The following is a 20,680-nucleotide window of genomic DNA, read 5'->3' on the forward strand; positions in this document are numbered from 1 at the left end:
GAAAACATATGCTGTGTAAGGATTATGGGATTCCAGGGAGCTTTTTATGTTTTAAGTTTTGTCCTCATTTTTCTTTAACAAATGTTTAACATTTTGCATGTACCACAGACACATTTTTTTTTTAATTTGGAAAGGAGAAAATAGATTACCAGTAGGAACACAATCACTGTCAGCATTTTGATGTGTTCCTCCTTTTTCCTATGTACTGGGTGGTTTGGCTTCATTTTTATCATCATTATAATTATATTAATATTTTCTTTAAAGTTGTTTCACAATCATTTCTATCTTAAAAATGACAGAACTTGGATTGAGGATGTAACTTAACATGAGCCCTATACCAGGACATAGCAGGGGTTTGCTTTAAGGGTCATCAAGAGTACTCACATAATGTCTGAGTTTTTTAGAAAAAAAAATATATATATATACATATATATGTGTATATATATGTATATATTTTTTTTAGAAAAAATATATACACTATACATATATATATACACTATACATATATAGTAGCTGGACACGACACCTTCATTTTATTTATTTTTTTAATATTTATTTTTTAGGTGTAGATGGACACAACACAATGCCTTTATTTTTATGTGGTACTGAGTATCGAACCCGGGTCCCACCTGTGCTATGCAAGGGCTCTACCGCTGAGCCACAATCCCAGCCCCATTTTATTTATTTTTATGTGGTGCTGAGGATCAAACCTCCTTAGAAGAGAAATGGAACTTGGTTCCATTCCAAGATTTCCAAGGAATCTCCATACTGCTTTCCATATGTGGTGCTGAGGATCAAACTCAGGGCCTCACACGTGCTAGGCAAGCACTCTACTGCTGAGCCACAACCTCAGCCCACATAATGTCTGTTTTTAAGCAAAGAACAAATAATGTGCTCTTGTGACGAAATAGAGGGACTTATCAAAGTTCCTAACATTATAGATGATCCTTAGGTTATATCAGTAAGCATAAGCCAAGATCTTGGAGAATATTGTGTCACTAAAGTTGATGTAGTGGGCTGGGGATGTGGCTCAAGCGGTAGCGCGCTTGTCTAGCGTGCGTGCCATCCTCAGCACCACATACAAACGAAGATGTTGTGTCCGCCGAGAACTAAGAAAAAAAATAAATAAATGTTAAAATACTCTCTCTCTCTCTCTGTCCCCCTCTCTCTCTCACTCACTCTTTAAAAATAAATAAATAAAATTGATGTAGTTGAAAATTGAGGATTTTTAAAAATTTATTTATTTATTCTAACTTGTTATACATGACAGCAGAATGTATTTCAATTCATTGTACACATATAGACACAATTTTTCATGTCTCTGGTTACACCATTCGTGTCTTCATACATGAACTTGGGGTAATGATGTCCATCTCATTCTGGCATCTTTCCTACCTCTGGTGCCCTCCCTTGCCCTCTCTCCCCCTTACCCTATCTAAAGTTGCTCCATTTCCCCCCGCAGGTTCCCCCCCATCCCCATTATGAGTCAGCTTCCTCATATCAGGGAAAACATTTGGCATTTGTTTTGGGGGATTGGCTTACTTCACTTATAATATTCATAATTCATAATATTCTCCAACTCCGTCCATTTACCTGAAAATGCCATGATTTTATTCTCTTTTAATGCTGAGTAATATTCCATTGTGCATATATATTCACATTTTCTTTATCCATTTATCTACTGAAGGGCATCCAGGCTGGTTCCACAATTTAGTTATTGTAAATTGTGCTGCTATAAACATTTATGTGACTGTGTCACAGTAGTATGCTGTTTTTAAGTCCTTTGGGTATAAACTGAAGACTGGGATAGCTAGATCAAATGGTGGTTCCATTCCAAGATTTCCAAGCAATCTCCATACTGCTTTCCATATTGACTGCACCAATTTGCAGTCCCACCAGCAATGTATGAGTGTGCCTTTTCCCCCACATCCTTGCCAACAGTTATTACTGTTTGTATTCTTGATAGCTGCCTTCTAACTGGAGTGAGATAAAAATCTTAGAGTAGTTTTGATTTGCATTTCTTTAATAGCTAGAGATGTTGAACATTTTTTCACATATTTGTTGATTGACTGGGAAGGATTTTTACTAGACATTGAAAACAGAAAGATACAATGATGTAATAAGTTTCAGATCAGAAAAATGTTAAAGGGAACAAACCTGCTTTCCATCTCTCATGTTAGTTTCTCCTGTTCATCTGCCCTTCACTGAAGCCAAACTCTCATAGCAGGCAGCAGCTGCTGTACTCAGCCTGCTCCCCTTACCTCTTCTGGCTCCCCCCTTGCATGGTCCTTACTCCATGCTGTGGCCCAGTGCACTGCAGATTGCCACACACAGACCTAACATGCATCTGTGCCACACGGACTCCTAGAGAAACAAGGATGGGGGGAATAGGGAAAACACTACCTAAGCAATGCACTGCTCTGCTGCCTGTGAAATGAATATGGCCTGAAGAAAGTGAGGAAAAGCTGAGCATTGCCTCCAAGAAGGGGCTCCATGGCTGCAGAAATGTGAATCTGTAGTGCTTTCAAACAATAGGGTTCTTCAACACAAACCGACTATTCATTTATTACGTGCCTGTCTGCCAAGGACTCTGCCTTCTGTTCCAAGAACAGAGGAAAAGCTGTTGTGTTGGAAAAGCTATGACATGGTTTGCCACCACCAAGGGAGCTAACCTCCTTAGAAGTCCAAGAGAAATGGAACTTGGCATTTGTTGCTTTAGATGCTTTTAGACACGAACCTCTGTTCAAGATGCAATGTGATTCCACTGCAACATTTCTGAAGAACTAATCTAATCGTGTCATTGCCGCACTTAAATCTCCTCAGTGGCTCCCAGCTGCTTCCACAGTCATCTCTAAAAAGGAAGCACAGTGCCCTGGTTCAGACGGTGAACTCTGGAGTAAAACTGAGTCAGAATCCTACCTCTGCCCTTTGGGAGCTGGGTGAGACCTTGGGCAAGTTTGATCCTCTTGGAGCCTACGATTCTTTATTTGCACACAGAGATTTTAACAGCTTGTACCTTTGAGGGCACTTCTTTTTTTGATCATAAGTAGATGAAAGGAATACAATGAAGCACAAAAAAGGAGAGCCTGGCATATAAGAGGTGCTCAGTGTTAGATGCTGCTGCTGTGATTGTTACTGTTGGAGAAAGTTCAAATCCCCTAGCAGGGCACACAGAGCACCTGTGACAAGCCCCTGTATGCTCTCCAGCTTTGCTTTTCATGACCTTGTGCCATCACCTCTGCCAAGCTCCCAGAGGGCAGACTGAGATAGGTTTCTCCCATCACACATTTACTCACAGGGCTCTCCTCTTCTTCTTCTTTTTTTTTTTTTTTTCAGAGTAGAAATTAGAAGTTTATTAAAGGACAGCAGAAAAGACTTCTCCCGGAGGAAGAAGGGGACCCAAGAGGTGGAATCCCGGCTCTCCTCTTCTTGACTGGTGTGAAAGGGGTCTCTAAAGACTCTCACCATGTGAGTTAGTCGCTCCTCACTTTGTGTCTCCTGTGTCCCCCAGAGATTCTTCATAGAAGCTTTATTATGCTCCTTGGTTTATGTATCCTGTTTCATCCACTAGGCCTTAAGGACAGAGTCCCTGTGAGTTCCTATCTGCATATCCATTGCCTGGCACTTCAACAGACTCTAAATAAATGTTTATTAAATAAATGCAAAAGAAAAACTGACTAGTACACAGTAAAACTAGGGATGCTTTTCAGAGAAACTGAACACTAGGAAATCAAATCCCCAAACACCCCAAACTGTCACCAAAGGAGAATTAATTGGCAAAGACCATATATCCAAAGAGAAGAAGAAAATGATAATTTCCCAAGAGAAAGCTAAGTCTTGTTATAATGCAGTGACTTTGTACTGGGTGAGGGGAAACAGAAGTGACAGTAAAAATAGTTTTAACCTAGCTGATATTGACTATTCGTTAAACAGTGCTTTTTAAAACCTTCTTTGGAAAAAAAAATCTAGAATCATATTTGACTGGGAAAAGGAAAAGAGTGCTAGTTAAATAAAATATATAAAATATAGAGGACCCAGAATGCAAAAAAGAAAGAGAACGAATCTTTGTTGAAAGTCTACAATACTTAAAAATAAATATAGTTTCTACTTATTAAACAATATATGCTAGACACAGACATATTTACTCTATGTGCATTATCAAATTAGACAATGTAAGTCCTCCACAATTATGAGACGTAAGAATTAGCTTCCATTTTGCAGATGAGAAGAACACTCTCAGTCATGCTATACCTTTACACTATGCATTTATTTACTCTTTGCAAGTCACAGACCCAGAAGCAGGGCACAGGATGATGAACAATCAGACAAGATCCCCCCTCCCATACAGCATAAGAAAGCAGCAATAAATGCCTGGGGAAATGTAAGTATACATAAGTGAACAAGAGAACTATCAGATAGTGACAGGTGCTGGTAGAGAATGAAAATAGGACGCAGGGATTATTTTAGTCTGAGTTGTCAGAGAAGGCCTTTCTGAAGTGGCTATATTTAAGATGAGATTTGAATAAGAAAGCCACACATGCAAAGACTGGAAGAACATCTCAGGCTGAAAGATCAGCTAGTGCAAAGGCCCTCTGGTGAGAATGAACTTGGCGTGGTCAAAGAACCAAAAGGAGGCACAAGGCTGAGTGCATCATCAAGGAAGAGAGGGCAGAAAGACTGATGTGGGGCAGGTCATGTAGATCAGGAAAAGCCAGCACAAGGAGTTTGGATTTCATTCTGAGTGTAGTAGGAGGCCATGGGATGGGATGGGACAGAGGGGAGGGGTGTGTTAAGAAATGTGACACAAACCAATTAACATTTTAAAAAGATTTCTCAGATCTCTACAAAGGAGGGTATTGTGAAATAGTACAAGTATAAGCAAGGAGACTAGTTAGAAGTCTACTGCAAGTAGTCTAGTTGAGAGACAGTGTGGCTGGGCCTAGGGTGCTAGTAGTGATGAGGAAACAAGAGAGAAATTTGGAAAAAGTTTTGAAGACAAGACAGAACTTGCTGAAAGACTAGTTGAGGATGGAGAAGAAAGAAAGAAATGAAAAGCAATGCCTTGGTGTTCGGGCCCAAGTATGTTGGGGTTGATGGCACCACTTACTGGGGCAGGGATTAGGAGAACAGAAATCTGAAGTGGAGGCTGCTTCAGGGTCCTCTTTTGGCTGTGTTAAGCTTGAAATGTCTCCTTAGACATCTATGTGGACATGAGTCTGAGGCTCCAGAGAGAGAATGAATCATTAGCAAATGGATGTCATTTAAGGCCCCTGGATTAAGAGAGGATATCTATGGAGAGTGAATAGAGAAGAGAGGGGCCCACTTCAGAACCTGGAGTATCCCATCCATTAGAGGCTGAGCAGAGCCTAGAGAGGTGGGAAGGGACCCAGGAAAGTAGAGTGTCACCAAAAATAATGATCAGCTTTGTCAAATGCTGCTGAGAAGATAAGTAACAGATAAGTAACCTTAGATTTGACAACTGAAGGTCAATGGTTGACAGAGACAAGGATAGTACTGGTAGGATAATGGGAAATTATTTGAGAGGAAAAAGTCAAAGCCAAAACCACAGACAATTTATAAGTTTTAATCGGAAAAGGAACAGAGAAAGGAGGAGCTAGTGACAGGTGGATACAATGTCAACAGACTTGCAAATTAAAAAATGAATTTATTTTGCAATATTTATAGAGATGAAATTAGAAAAGACTTGTGAATTTGGAGGAGTTGGTTTGACCTAGTAAGAAACACTAGTACATGAGTATTTACTACTGAGGATTATCCAGTGGTGAGGGTAAATTTAAGATGGCAGAGAGATGGAGGTTGTACCCGAGGTTAAAAAAAAAACAACAAAAAAAAAAATTGGTAGGCAAGTTTCTGGAATACTTACTAATCCAGGTCTGTTTTGATTCCTAAGTGTATCCTCTTTCTGTCACATCATTAACTTTAATATATACAGCAGCATTTGCAAAAGATCCCCACTCCAGGCTCTGAAGATAATCAGAACAGAGTTGGAAGGAATCTTCAGAGAACTTGAGAGAGCCAACGCAAACACACACCCCCTTCTCACTTCTATGTGAGCAAGCTCTGTTCCTCATACAGACTTCTATTATTGCATTTTCTCTCAAATGTCACTTATGTTTGCACATCTGGCAGGGGTCCTACAGCTAGTAACTACTTAGCTGTAGGACCCTCGATTATCGCCCTTCTATGTTCAGATTGGGTTTGAAGAGAGGATGGGACACTAAGAAAAATCACAGTGCAATATATGTGATAAAACTATAGGGAATAAACTCTGCAGTACTTAATAAAGCACTAAAATGATTTTTAAAATACCATTTATGTACTTATATTCAGCAAACTGAAGATGAAAATTATAGTACATGATCATTTTGCTTCTTTCCCCTATGCTTGGCTATCTCAGGTCGCAAGTGGCTGGGAATGTCCTAGGAAATGGCCTTTGGTCTCCTCCTCCCCAGGCCTCCTCTATTCTGCCACAGGGCAGCACAACCCCCCCCCTCCTTTCCGCAGCCATTCTTTTCCTAGCTTCCCATTTCCTGTCCTAGGTTGCCTCTTCCTTCAGGGCAACAGAGATACCATCTCCCCCTCAAAATTCTTCCTGGCCTCTCTTCTGAAGCTTTATAACATGAGGTTACAGCTTTTGATCATATTAGGTTATAAAACTATTCTGATTCAAATATCAGAGTAGGAGTAAGAATACTTTTCAGTAGGAAATTTAATGTAATGTTGGCCACTGTCACTTTGAGATTCAAAGATTCAGATGGATTTGATTTGAAATTATGGCTCTGTTCCATCTCTTACAAACTTAATGACCTTGGGGCAAGTCACTCTCTGAGCCTTGGTTCCCTCAGCTAGAAAATGGGAATAAGATTACCTACCTTAAGGACTACTTACTATGAGATTTAAATATTTTTGTAAATAATCTGCCACAGTACCTGGGACATTATAAGTGCTCCATAAATATTAATTCCCTTCCTTCTAATGATTTTGTAATTGTCAGTTTTATCTCTTCAATGAGATGTTCTTGGAGACTGATAACAATTTACATATTTCAGTAGATTGTCCACAGTCCCTAGCACACAGTTCAAAAGATTGTAGGCACTTCTTTTTTTGATCATAAGTAAAATGATGATTGTAGCTACACCTCACAGCACACGAGAATCTTCCCAATGATGATACCTGGTAAATTACATAAAACTAGCCTAAAGAGTTTTTTAAAAATAAAATTGCTACATCCCTTTCCTAGATACTCTGACTAAGGAAGTCTGTTTTGTTAACTTCCAATAAGTGAGAAAAGGCTTTCCATTTTAATTTAGATATTGTTTACTTTCTCTTTTTCACTCTTTAAGTTTCTTATAAATATGATTTATTTTGTAATTTTTAAGTAAAAAAAGAAAAACTGGAATCAGAAGTAGAACCTAGACTATTACAAAGAGGTTCTTCCATTAGTAATCAATAATCAAAAATATAAACTAAGTAAAAGCATTCCCTGGTTACAAAACTAGATAAAGATGAAGATGGTCTTATAGTAGACGATCAGTTTGGTTTTTGTATTAGACACAATAATTTTGTTGTCTCAAATATTTCTTGGAAGATAGATGCTTTATTTGGAATTAAGTATAACAGTGTCCGCAACTGACTTTCAAATGGTTCAGCATATATACACACACACACACACACACACACACACACACACACACACACACACACTCTCACTTGAGAAATAAGGTGAAAATGTTAAAACTCATCTACTCAAAGGTTGTTGAATATTTGGATGTTCATTTTATTACTCAATTTTTAAGTATGAATAAAATTCTTTTTCTTTTATTTTTTGAGGTGCAGGGGCTCAAACCTCATGCATAAAAGTCAAGCACTCTGCCACATATCTATACCCCCAGACCTGAAATATTTCATAACTACACATTGGGGGATAAATAGTCTCAGGTGATCTGTGACAACCTGGTTTAGGAACCACTGCTTTTACCTAAGAGATTTATTCCTAGAGTTATGAAAATAAGAATTCTGATATGTATGATATATTATAAATGTTCTAAAGTCAACAATATTTAAAGGAATCTTATGTCACTATCTCTTCATAAAACATTATCTCCCAATTAATGTTCATAAACCTACAAAAGCAGACTTGAAATGTCAATTAGTGAAAGAAGAGGGACACATAAACATAAAGCCTGGGAGTTGAATTTGACTCCTCTCTGCTTCCTAATACCTGCCAAATATTTATCAAACCAGCCCCTTCTCCCCTCCTGTCTTGCCCTAGCCCAGGGACAGACTTCATCCTATCTCACCTATAGAACCTGTGAGAACTACAGGTGATTGCCCCATCTCTGGCCCTACCCAGCTCAGATTTACTCTCCAACAGGTTGGCACATGCTAGACAGTCGGTCTTCCGTTAAAAAGCCTACAGTGGCTTTCCATAGTTTTTGAAATCAAGTCCAGAAATCTTCAAACCCCTCTCAACTTCTCCAGCTGTACTTCTTACACATCTCACACTTGAAGCCCCAGTAACACTAAATTACTCACAGTATGTCTTACCCTTATGCTTTAGTTTTCTGTTGTTGCTGTTGTTTTTATATTTGTTTCAGTCCCTTCTGCCCCCAAATGTTTCCTCCACCTTGCTTAGGCACGGCCTTCCTCCTTTCCTGGATTTGCTACCTTCTACCTCTCTCCTCCCACCTGCCACACATAGCTTTTCTATCTGATTCTCCCATAGACCTTGAACTTAGTTTCATTACTGCAATTATTCCAGTGTTTACAATTATTTATTTTACAGAACTTTCCACTCTATAAAATGGGGGCTTTGGGAGGAAATGGCTGAGTTTAGTTGATTGATTGATTGATTGACTGAAGCCCCAGAACTTACTTCTACTTTGTCTTTCTGATGCTCTACTTCTTCATCTCTAAAATCGGAAAAATATCATCTACTCAAAGGTTAGGATTAAGTTTCAGCATTCAATGCTTACCACAGGCACACAATAGGCACATTTGATTCGCATTCTCTACATCTCCTGTTTTTGCTTTCTAGTTCCGCCCTTCAGCAGCAGCCTCTTACATGGGCCATATGTCACAGGAGCTGGCTATCTGTCCACGTGCCTGAGCAGTGAGAGTCTCAGGCTCCAGACCTCTCTTGGGCTCCCTGTCAGAGCCTCTGGACTCTAGGATGGCTCACCAAGGGAACAGTGCAGGGCTGCAAAACATTTCTTGAACACTTTTGTGCAGGACACAAAAGGGAAGAGGTAGGAAGCGACAAAACACATCCAAAGAACAGGGAGAGACAGGGAGGCAATTAAATGATGCAGGAAGTACAGTTCAAAAAAAGAAAAAGATTCTGTATCTCTGTAAGTAGATAGGACATCCTTGGGAGGAAGCACCATTTGAACAGGACCACAAAGGATGGATTCAAGCTAGGGAGCCGTTTCCCTAGTTACACTCTCGCTTTTACATCTCATAGATGAAAAAAAAAAATCAATTTAGGAAATGCTGCTTAACTTACAGCCCTCTCAGAGGTTCACATTGCATGATAACGAGGCTCTGGGAAGTCTAGAAGTAAGGGGACCCTGTTTCACTGTGTTTATCCAACATGCCAAGTTTGTTTGACCACTAGTTCCCTATTTCTTTCCTCCTGAAGGATATGGTTAGCATCTTGGAGAATATACCTGAAGAAACAAAAGGTTAAGTGTTATCCTTTCAATGTTATATATTTGCATTTTTACCAGGATCTCACATGGACAATACGTTAACATCAGACTTTTCAAGAACATAATTGGTAATTTCTAAAACTCTCCTGACATTTTGTCCAAAGGGGAAGAGCAGTGGAACACACTGTAGAGCTAAGTAGCTGTCTGAACAGAATACATTCTCTTTCCCTAGTGTAAAGCAGAGTGCAGAACACAGGCCTTTCTCTTGGGGAGGGGAACAGCACATGTCCACTGGGTCCATTCTTTCTTTGTTAGGATGTTTACACTCAGAAAGCCACCCTCCCTCCCTCTCCAACCTGCTGACTGGGTAAAAAACACCAGACTTGAAAGCAAAGGGGACAACAGTTGCATAACAAGCCAACAAGGCATATTTTGCTCTAATTTTACCAAATAATTGTTCTTGAAAAAAGACAAGAAGGAAAGGGGCATTGTATACTTTTCTGTCTCCACCCCCAGAAACACAATGCTGAATTATCCTTTCAGTGAAGTTACAAATGTCCACTGGCAGTGAGGCCCTGTGCTCATGACACAGTGAAGAATAAGTATTCCCAAGCCCTGCTTCACAGGCCAACAGGGCAGATAGATAGGTAAACAGACCGCAATGCAGCAAACGGTGTGCAAGCAAAAAATTCTATACGAAGAGATGAGGGGAAATATCAGGGAGGCACAAAAGCAAGACTCCTTAACTTTGCCTGGACTTAAGAGTCAGAAGAAGCATCATGTTAAACCAAGAAGACTTCTCTTAGTTCTTAGAAGATTAAAAGGGCATCTCCAAGGCAAATATATACTCATATATGTACATGCATACATAAAATAGGGTTACAGAGTGGAATAGAATAGGACAGGATATGGCAAGATTGAAAAATAAAGATAAGTAGCCACCTTCCAGAGAAGCTGGCACAAAGAACAACTGCATCTGACTTCACTTATTCCACAAGCCCCACAAAAACTCAGCAAAGTCTTTTATTTCTTACTTTTATTCCTCACAAACACAAACATAGATGAGGAAAGAGAATGGTATCAAATTCTGGAAGTATGGGAAGCAGATGAAGAAGTAATAAATGACTTAAGAAACTCAACAAATCTGTATCCTAAACCAAATGCAGGGGAAGCTGAGAATTCAGCTGACTGAAATCACTGAATCCTTAAAAAAGCACAGGAACTGGCAGTACCTTGTACTCCTAGGGCAGGAACAAAGGAGGCTAGGATAAAGAACACAAGAAGGAAAACAGCTCAAGAAGTTAGAGCTCCAGATGCCTCCTCCTCACAGAATTCTGCAGGCTCATCTCTGGAGAGCATAACACAGAAATGTTTAGTATTTGCTTAAAAGAATCTAAGGAAGGCAATTGATAGATACAGATGAAACAAAAACATCCATGTACTGGTAACTGGTACACATGGATGCTGAATACATGGCAGTTCATTGTACCACAATGAACTCTCTACGTTTGTAAACCTGTGGGATTTTCCCCAACAGAAAGTCAAAGTGTCTCTGGTCTGGGGGTACCCAGCAGAGTTGAAGAGGAAACACACAACAAAGATATGGCATTAAGGTGTACTGAAGTTATAGTGCAAAGATCACCCTATTCCTTCTCCTCTTGACTACCAGAGCATCATCAGATAGAATCTACCTCTGCAAGGAAAGAGATGCGAACAAAGGAAAACCTGAAGGTCTGCACCAGAGCCCACAAAGATTACCCTGCAGTGAAGCTGAGCTAATCATCTATGTCCTACATTCAAAGTTTCCGGACAGCATTTTAAAACCGTTTTTTTTTTTAAATATAATTCACAAACTACACAATTACCCTTTTAAAGTACACAATTCAGTAGTTTTTAGTATAGTACAAACATCAACACAATCAATTTTAGAACATTCTCCTCTGTCTATACCCATTAGCAGTCACTTTGCACCCCACCCCACTACCCCAGGCAGCTCCTAATCTATTGCCTGTCTCTACAGATTTGCCAGTTCTGGACATTTCATATAAATGAAGTCATATTCTATGTGGTCTTTAGTGAGTGACTTCTTTCACTTGCCTTAATGTCAAGGTCTTAACAGCCTCTTTCCTCCCTTTCTTAATCCGGAGCAACACAGCCAAGGATCACATTCAATGTGACATTTTCTGAAAGTCACTAATGAAGATACAACCACAGAAAGTGCAAGAAAAGCAACTCAAAGGAAACAGATACCATGGGTGGTGGGTGGGGAGAGTACCATTAATGTTCTCACAAAAATGAAATAAAACTACATTCATGAAACAAAAATAGAATACTATTAAAAGGAAATACTAACCAAAAGAGCTCTTAGAAATTGACAACATAATAGCAGATTAAAAAAAAAAGAACTCATTGAAAGGATGGCAAGATAAATTTGAGGACATCTTCTAGAGAGCAAAATCAAAAGGCAAAGATATGCAAGACAGAAGAGAGAAGAATATTCTAGAGCACTAGTATAGGGGACCAATAAATAATTAATTCTCAAGAAAAAATGAACAAAAAAAAAATAAAATCATAACAATATAGTTTAATAAAACTTTGAACTTAAAAATGCAGGTTGTGGCCAGGCGTGGTGGTGCACACCTGTAATTCCAGCTGCTTAAGAGGCTGAGGCAGGAGAATTGAGAATTTAAAGCCAGCCTTGGCAAAAGGGAGGTGCTAAGCAACTCAGCGAGACCATGTCTCTAAATAAAATTAAAAACAGAGGGCTTGAGATGTGGCTCAAGTAGTAGTGTGCTTGCCTGGCATGTGTGAGGCACTGGGTTCGATCCTCAGCACCACATTAAAAATTTTAAAATAAAGATATTTTAAAAAATTAAAAACAGGGCTAGGAATGTGGCTCAGTGGTTGAGTGTCCCTGAGTTCAATCCCCAGTATCCACCCCCCAAAAAAGAATGCAGGTTGCTAGGTTGAAATGGCCCTGAATAGTGTGACATTTACATGAAATTCCAGAAAACTGAAAAAGAAACATTCCATAAGCTGTCAGGAAAAAAGACTCTATATACAAAGAATCAAAAATAGAACCCTTCCAGCTTGTCTACGGTGACAATGAAGCAATGCCATTAAAAGGTAAAGGAGGAGCTGGGGTTGTGGCTCAGTGGTAGAGCGCTCACCTAGCACATGCGAGGAGGCCCTGGGTTCGATCCTCAGCATCACATAAATAAATAAAATAAAGGTATTGTGTCCAACTACAACTAAAAAATAAATATAAAAAAAAATAAAGGGAAGTGACTTCCAACTACAGTACAGTACCCAGGTAAAGCACATCAAGAGTGAGGACAGAACAAAGACAAGTACACAAGCTCTCAGAAAGTCACATCCCAAGCACGTGTTTCAAGATGCTCCTGGAGCATGTCCTTCTATGGGTGGCATACAAGCAGCAGGGGATCTAAGGCAGACAGGCCAAGGACTCCAACATGACTGCCACTTGGAGAAGCCAAGCAGACTGGAAGCATAATTCAAGGCACACACATGCTGCAGATGGCCATCACCAACAACCCCACTGCTGTTAGATACTCCCTTATGTTATACTTCTAAATATTTAAATATATAATTATAAAATTTTCAGACATGCAAATATGGACACCCATACCCATTAACCAAATTCAACAACTGTCAAGAACTTGGCATATTTTCTTACCTTTTACCCCTATTTTTCTATTTAAATGTTTTAAAACAAATTCCACTTCATACTATTTCATCTTTATATACTTCAGAACCCAACTCTATACTGAAGCCTAACCAGTTCCCAAAACCTCAGAATATGACACTGGTGTTTTAAAGCAGATGGGATTAGGATGCAAACAACACAGACACCAGGTGAGGAGAAAGCAAAAGGGCAACCACCTGCAAGCTCAGGAGAGAGGCCTCAGAGGAAAGCAAACCTTCTGGCATATAGATCTAGGACTTCCTGCCTCTAAAACCCGGAGAAAAACTATGCTGAAGCCAATCGGGGATTTTGTTATGGCAGCCCTACCAAACTAATAAATAATAGATTATCCAAATCAAAACAAGGTTCATACAGTACATTTGGTTATAATTCTCTCTTTATTCCCCCTTGAGACTGGGTCTGTGTTGCTCAGACTGGCCTTGAACTCCTTCCTAGGTTAAAGCCATCCTCCTACCCCAGGCTTCTGAGTAGCTGGGACTTACAGGAGTGCATCACCATGCCCAGTTCTGGTTATAATTCTTAAGTCACTTTTACCCCTATTTTTCTATTTAAATGTTTTAAATTGTTTCTATTTAAATGTTTTTAAATTTTTTTCATGCCATTGACTTGTTGCAGAAGCAAAGTCAGTGTCCAAAAGAATGTTCCACAGTCTGAACTTACCTGCTTGCTTCCTTGGAGTATAATTCAACTTGCTGTTCCTTCCTCCATCTTTCCAAAAAATCGAAGTTAACTCTAAAGCTTGATTATATCTAGTGGTCAACTTCTAGTTAGAATATTCCACAGGTAGTAACGGGTATACTCTCTTTTTAACCTGACAAAGAATGCCCAGGTTCTTGGTCCAGAGGCTGTTCTGACTATTTGTTTTGACCACACGTGGCTCGCCTCTTCTTGCTGCCTGTCTGGATTGGCTGATACTTTCATTTCACCCTACTGAAGAGTTTTGCTCTGGCCTTCTTCCCGAGAGCTGGAGGTGGGCTACTCTCTGTGACCATATTACAATCAGATGTCCAGCTGAAGCCCCATCAGATACCCTAATAGTGATAAGCCTTATATTTCCTCGCATTTCCTCACAACTTGCCCACTTACATCCTCTTTAGGACTTTTTATAACTCCCAGGAAGCAAAAGCCAGACAAGACACACAGTTTACATCTTATTAATAGTGGCAAGGTTGCCCTTTTCTTTTCTTTTTTTTTATATTTATTTTTTAGTTTTAAGTGGACACAATATCTTTATTTTTTATTTTTATGTGGTGCTGAGAATCGAACCCAGTGCCTCGTGCAGGCTAGGCGAGCGCGCTACCACTTGAGCCACATCCCCAGCCCTGGTTGCACTTTTCTTACAAAGCTTGCTAGGTTTGTGCTTACTTCTGTTGTTAAAAAATTAAACAACATTTGTTTTAGTAATACAAACATGGGTGGCTAAAGCACAAAGAAAATCAGGGAATGACCAGCACAAAGGTCAAAGTAAACATTGCCTCTGGTAAGGAGGATACATGAGCCGCTTCTGGGTATCCATAATGTGCAGTTTACTGAACTGGAAGGTAGATACATAATTTGCATTTTGACCTTCTTCCTTAAACTGTAAGTGTATATTTAAAACACTCTTGGGTATGTATTGTATATTTCAGGTTAATTATTTTTTCTGTCAGCAGTCTGCAGTGGCAAGGACACAGGATTTGAAGAAAAAGTAACAGCAGAAAAGATTAAAATTGGGAGTTTACTCTGAAGGCAAATAGGTACTTCAGGGACGATGTCTTGGGTGTGTCATCAGGGGACATTTATACCCAAGATCAAATGGCTTCTTCACAATCTATCCATCAGGAATGATAGGGAAAAAGCCCTTCTTTCTACTAAGTCATCTAGTGATGAAACAGCTGATGAATTAAGCCTCTTACTCAGAAACATAATAATATGGTTTTGATGTATTTTTCCAGGGGGAGGAGTTCCAGCTTGCCTGAGGTAACATACTTGCCTCAACTTCACAAATGACACAAAGCGGGGAGGGATGCAGAACAAATGTTTTCGATGACAGAAGCGGGATCTATCTTGGTGAGCTAGAATGACAGGTCAAATCTAGCCCAATTTATAATAACATCTCCCATTTGTTGAGAACATAGGACATGCCAAGAGCTTTACATAATTTAACTCATTTAATCCTCACAATCACACTGTGAAGCTGAGACCCAGGAACATCACTTGCCCAAGGCCATAAAGAAAGTTAATAGCAGAATCATGATTAAACCTAGGTTTTCAGACTCAAGTTTCAATTTCAAGAAAGATCCCTCCTGCAACCAGAAATTAACATTTAAAACTAAGTCTTCTTTAATTCAGTTTGCCATCCTCAGAACTGCCCTCAAATCCAACCCTCTTGGGTATATGAGAGTATCAGCACCTCTGAAGAATGATCAGATCAGGCTGATTTCATTAATATGACACTTGGGAACCCTATGACAGCTGCCAGGGAGCCTCCATCTGCCCTGAGAGCAAGCTGTAACAGGATTCTCTCTGCTACACACTCCCAGCTTAGCTATGTCTGCCTCCTAGTCTGAATTTTAGATTTTACACATCTCACACTTTGCATTTATAGACGGGGGTCCCTCACTGCAAAGATTACTGAGCAAAAACCCTCAGCCAGGCTGTTCCCCACCTTCAATATTCTCTTGTCCCAGATTTGACGGGTGTGTGTAGCTGGGAGAAGAGCATAAACAGCTCCCATGCACAGTCATATCCAATGGAGCAATCTCGAAAGACAGCCAGAGAATTTTAATGAAAACCAGAAAACCCCTGGCTGCTAAGTCCAACTGTGATCCGGGCCTGCCAGCCCCTCCCTCTGCAGCTCAGAATCCCTGAGCCAGCTTCCTCCCAAAGAGCAGAGAAGAAAATCCATTTTGCATTCAGTAATGCCTTTCACAGCCACCACTTTCCAGGGTTATTTAGGTTAGAGAAGGGTTACATGTTAACTGCAACCAGGGACCCTGAGAAGCACAGGGTGTGGCTGCAGCAGATCTGCACCAGCAGATTATGAAATAGTCATTAAAAAGAAAGGCTCTTTCCTTCTGCCAAAGCTGTCTGCCCACAGCTGCATACAAGGCTAGTGGGGAATCTTAACAAGTTTAAAGGGGCCGTATTTCAAATACTTGAGAACCAAAGGGAAAGAAATGAGTATTGTGAGCACTTACTGTGTATCAGGTGCTCTGGTCTCATCTCACCTTCACTATGAGACTGGAAATCTAAACTGCATGTGCCAGATAAGAACACCAGCTCAGAGAGGTTAGAAAACCTGTCCAAGACACACAGCTGGTAAGTGGAGAAATAAGACTCAAAGTTCAGTATGGATGAGGGTTATCAAAAATACCAAACTCGAAATCCTGACTTGCCTCATCCAATAAAAAGAATGATCATTTACTGAACATTGGCTATGTGCCCAGCACTAAGCTAAGATTTTTATATTCATTATTTAATTTAATCCTTAGCAATCAGATAAGATAGGGGTCATTATTATGCTCATTTTAAAATAAGCAAACTAAGCCTTAGGTATTAAGCTCAGCCTTTGGACATGATGTTACCAGATTTGAGCCCTGGGATATCTAATTGAAGAGCCTCTACCTTAAAACACTCAAACAGCCTACAGCAGGAAACTATTTAAGCCATCCCACCAAGCAAGCCAAGTTACCTTGAGATTTCTGCTTCCCTTCTTGGCAGGAAAATCCAAGTTCTAGGCTTACCTTTCAGTTCCTCCTAGCACCCTTGGTGGAGGCACAGAATCTCTGGGATAGCTGATAGCTACATTTCTAGGTAGAAATGTACTACTGCACAGTGGGCTCTGTGGACCCTACATATGTAAAGGAGAAGGTTACTATCATGATACTGGCTCCCCTGAGCAGAGGCAGACAGCCCCTTTGCAGGCTCTGCTCCACAGGCCCGTACAGCAGCCCCCACCCCAACAGCTCATAGGCCATTTTGTATTCTTAACAGGAAACCACGTGCTGCCTCCTGGAGTAACTGTGATTTCCCAAGGGAAATGACTGTCTAGACAGAGCATCTCAATCCATCTTGGGAAAAAATGGGCCATACGATGTAAGGTTTGATCACAGATTTTGGACTCTGTTCAGCATCCCAGTGAAGGCTCTGGGCTTAGTGCCTCTGGGTTATCAAACTGAGCATCATCAAACACAAGTGTGGATACCCCAGTTTAGAACAGTCTTTCCAGCTGCACAAGTGTGACCTGAGGGGCATCTAACAACCAGGCTTATGGCTATGCACACACAGGCATATCACACCATTCCATTAATCAGGATGAAACCTGATAGACCGCTTTTATGCATGTTCAGAATTAAGCACTATGCTTTGAGGTGGACTGAGCACCTAATATGTGCCGGATACTATAGCATTAATTAAGATGTCCTAATTAACCTTCACAACATTCTGTGAAGTAAATAGGATTGCTATTAGGCAAATAAGGCAACTGAAATCCAGAGAAGTAATGTAATTTGCTGAAAGTCACACAGGAAGTGGCAAAGCTCAAATTCATATCTGTTTTTAGCATGACCCCACACACTTTCATTCAGTCGATACTGAGTCCACTCATTTATTCCTCAGATATTTATTGAGTACTTTCTATGAACCAGCTACTGTGCCACTCAGAGAATGTAACTGTTCACATACATGATAGTTCCAGTTACTAAAAATCTTGTTTTCTCGTGAGGAACAATGAGCATGTAAATTGGAAGGATAGCTAAGAAGAGTGATCAGGGCAGCAGGCCTTTCTGAAGAAATAGTATCTGGGCTGAGACCTGAGAAATGAGAATGAGTCAGTCATTTGTAAGCCAGGAAAAGAAAAGTGTAGATAGAAGGAACTAGAAGTACAAGAGCTGGCTGCAGGAAAAAAGGTTTGGCATGTCCTAGAAGCATAAAGAAGACTACTCACCAAGGCTGAGTGAGCAACAGGGAAGATGGAATGGTTCAGATGAGGCAGGGCCTTGACTAGGGAAAAGAGTTTAGATTTTGCCCTAAGGGCAATGAGAAATCAAAGGAGAGTTTTAAGCAAGAGGAAGTGGCGCGTGACTGTAGTCCTAGCTACTCCACAGGCTGAGGCAAGAGGATTGCTTGAGCCCAGGAGTTTGAGAGCAGCCTGGACAACATAGCAAGACCCCATCTCAAAAACAAAACAAAACAAAAAAAATTTTAAATCAGAAAAACAACATGATATAATTTGTGCTTTAAAGGGCTAAAGTTGATTGCTATGTGAAAGAGAGACAATAGGGAGGAGGCAAAAGTTGGAATCAAGGAAGAGATGATGGTGGCTTGGACCAGGGCAATGGCAGTGGAGATGGACTTCATATTGGGGGATAGGACTGAAGAGACTTGCTGCTGGATTGTACATGACCAAACTCAGGTTTCTAACTGAACAACTAGGCCAATGGTAGTACCATTTGTTAAGAGAGAGAGAAGTTATGAATTTAGACTTGAAGCTGCTTAACCTAATGAAAAGGAGGTGGTTGGGGGTTAAAACAGAATAAACTGCAGGGACCTAAAACAGATTCTACTTACTTCATGTGGCTATCGCTGACAAATGGTGGCCTATGTGCAAAAAGCAAACAGAGGAGAGGAGCTCAGGTTAATGTGGGAAGCACTGTCTTATGGTCAAAGCTATGCAAAGAGAAAGCAGTGAGCTGTCTTGGGAGTGGAGGCAGAAGGAGATGAGGACTTAACCTTCTTTGGAAATATTACAGAATAAAGCAGATGACCTTGACTAGTAGATTGAAGTTCAGTATTTGGGTGGGCAGAACACTGCCTAAAATCCTTCTAAACCCTGAAATTCGGTAGTTTTACAGTAAAATTGATTTTATCTTTTGGACTAGAGTTTCTCTAATGGCACAGAACTTCTTTAATATCTCTTACCTCTCAGAAGTCAAATGAACACAAGGTCAGCTAATTTCAGTCACTATAAAGTGATTCCTACTTCACTTCTAAGTGTCATGTGAGATGCTCAGAAGCTTTATGGTGTAAGGGAAAGGCACAGTTATAGAACTGGATATTACATATCTGCAATTTATTAGTTCTGTATCCTCTGGCAAGTTATTTAAATCCTATGAGTCTCAGTTTCTGTCTTTGAAATATGGGGAAAATCATGCCTTATTCAGGATGTTTGCTATAAGGCTCAAACAGCAATGTCTAATATATTCTGGTAATAATAATTATCATCATAGCTAACATCTATTTCTATAGACATAAAACTATATGACAGGCATATGTTATATGCATATATTTCATCAAATCCTTAAGCAATACACAAAGTAATAATCACTATTATTATCCCTGTTTTGAAAATTACAAAACTGATTTCCAGAGGCTACAATAAGTCATATAATAAGCAGTTATGAAAATTAGGTAAAAAACAAATAAACTTCAATAAAGGTTAAAAGAAAAAGACAGAAAACCATATTTTGGAAATTTGAACAAAATACTATTGAATTTAACAATTCAATTCACTGACTAGATACTTAATAAATATCTGTTGAATATATGAATGAATGATTCCAACAAACATTTGTTGAGTTTCTACCAGGCACAGCATTAAGAAACTGGCGTTTCAGATCATTTACATCACTTTAATTGAGAGTTGCCATTAAAACCACAATCTTCAAATGGCAGATAAACTGCCAACATAAAAAGTCCTAAGAAATGTCATTCTCATATACAGCCCAAAAGAAGTCAGAATTACTATTGTTCTTTCCCAGGGAAGTCTTTCAATTAGAAGATCATTCAGAACAGTAGGCAGGAAACCAAGAGCACACAGAGAATGGAAGCCAAGGGAGCAGATATCTCAAAGACACTCAAAGAGTGATCAAGTTGGAAACACTATTTTTAGCTTAAAATGATATTGATTCTCTTGGATCATTCATTCAAGGTGTCTTTGAGATAACTTTGGACTTAAATGTCCCCCCACAGACCCATGTGTTAGAGGTGTTATTGGGAAATGGTAGACACTTAAAGAGGTGGGGCCTAGGGAAAGGTCTTTAGATCACTGGGGCATACCATTGAGAGAGACTGTAGGCCCCAGATCTTTTTGATCTGTGGCCATGAAGTGATGAGTTTTGTTCCTGCACACACTCCCTCCGTGATATGCTGCTTTGCCACAGACCCAAAAGCAATGAGTCCAATCAATCATGAACAGAATATCCACAAGAGTGAGCCAAAATAAACCTCCTGTCTTTACAGGCTGATTTTTGTTAAGTGATAAAGTATTCTGTTATAGTGGTAAAAAGCTGACCAATACAGT

The 20,680-nt window shown here is 39.8% G+C and overlaps 1 protein-coding gene across 5 annotated transcripts in view; it reads right to left on the reverse strand.

The window, feature by feature from the left end:
- The window catches only part of Rab30 (RAB30, member RAS oncogene family), a 120,413-nt gene that overhangs the window by 31,338 nt on the left and 68,395 nt on the right, over positions 1-20,680 (reverse strand). Inside the window, exon 2 of one of the 5 annotated variants that reach the window (XM_078046776.1) lies at positions 2,738-2,851. The exons of the other annotated variants lie outside the window; for them this stretch is intronic. The gene's annotated coding sequence lies outside the window, so the exon portion shown is untranslated. The remainder of the gene's footprint in view (positions 1-2,737; positions 2,852-20,680) is intronic. 5 annotated transcript variants of the gene reach the window in all.

This window comes from Ictidomys tridecemlineatus, chromosome 4, assembly GCF_052094955.1.
Source record: "Ictidomys tridecemlineatus isolate mIctTri1 chromosome 4, mIctTri1.hap1, whole genome shotgun sequence".
In the NCBI taxonomy this organism is placed as follows: domain Eukaryota; kingdom Metazoa; phylum Chordata; class Mammalia; order Rodentia; family Sciuridae; genus Ictidomys; species Ictidomys tridecemlineatus.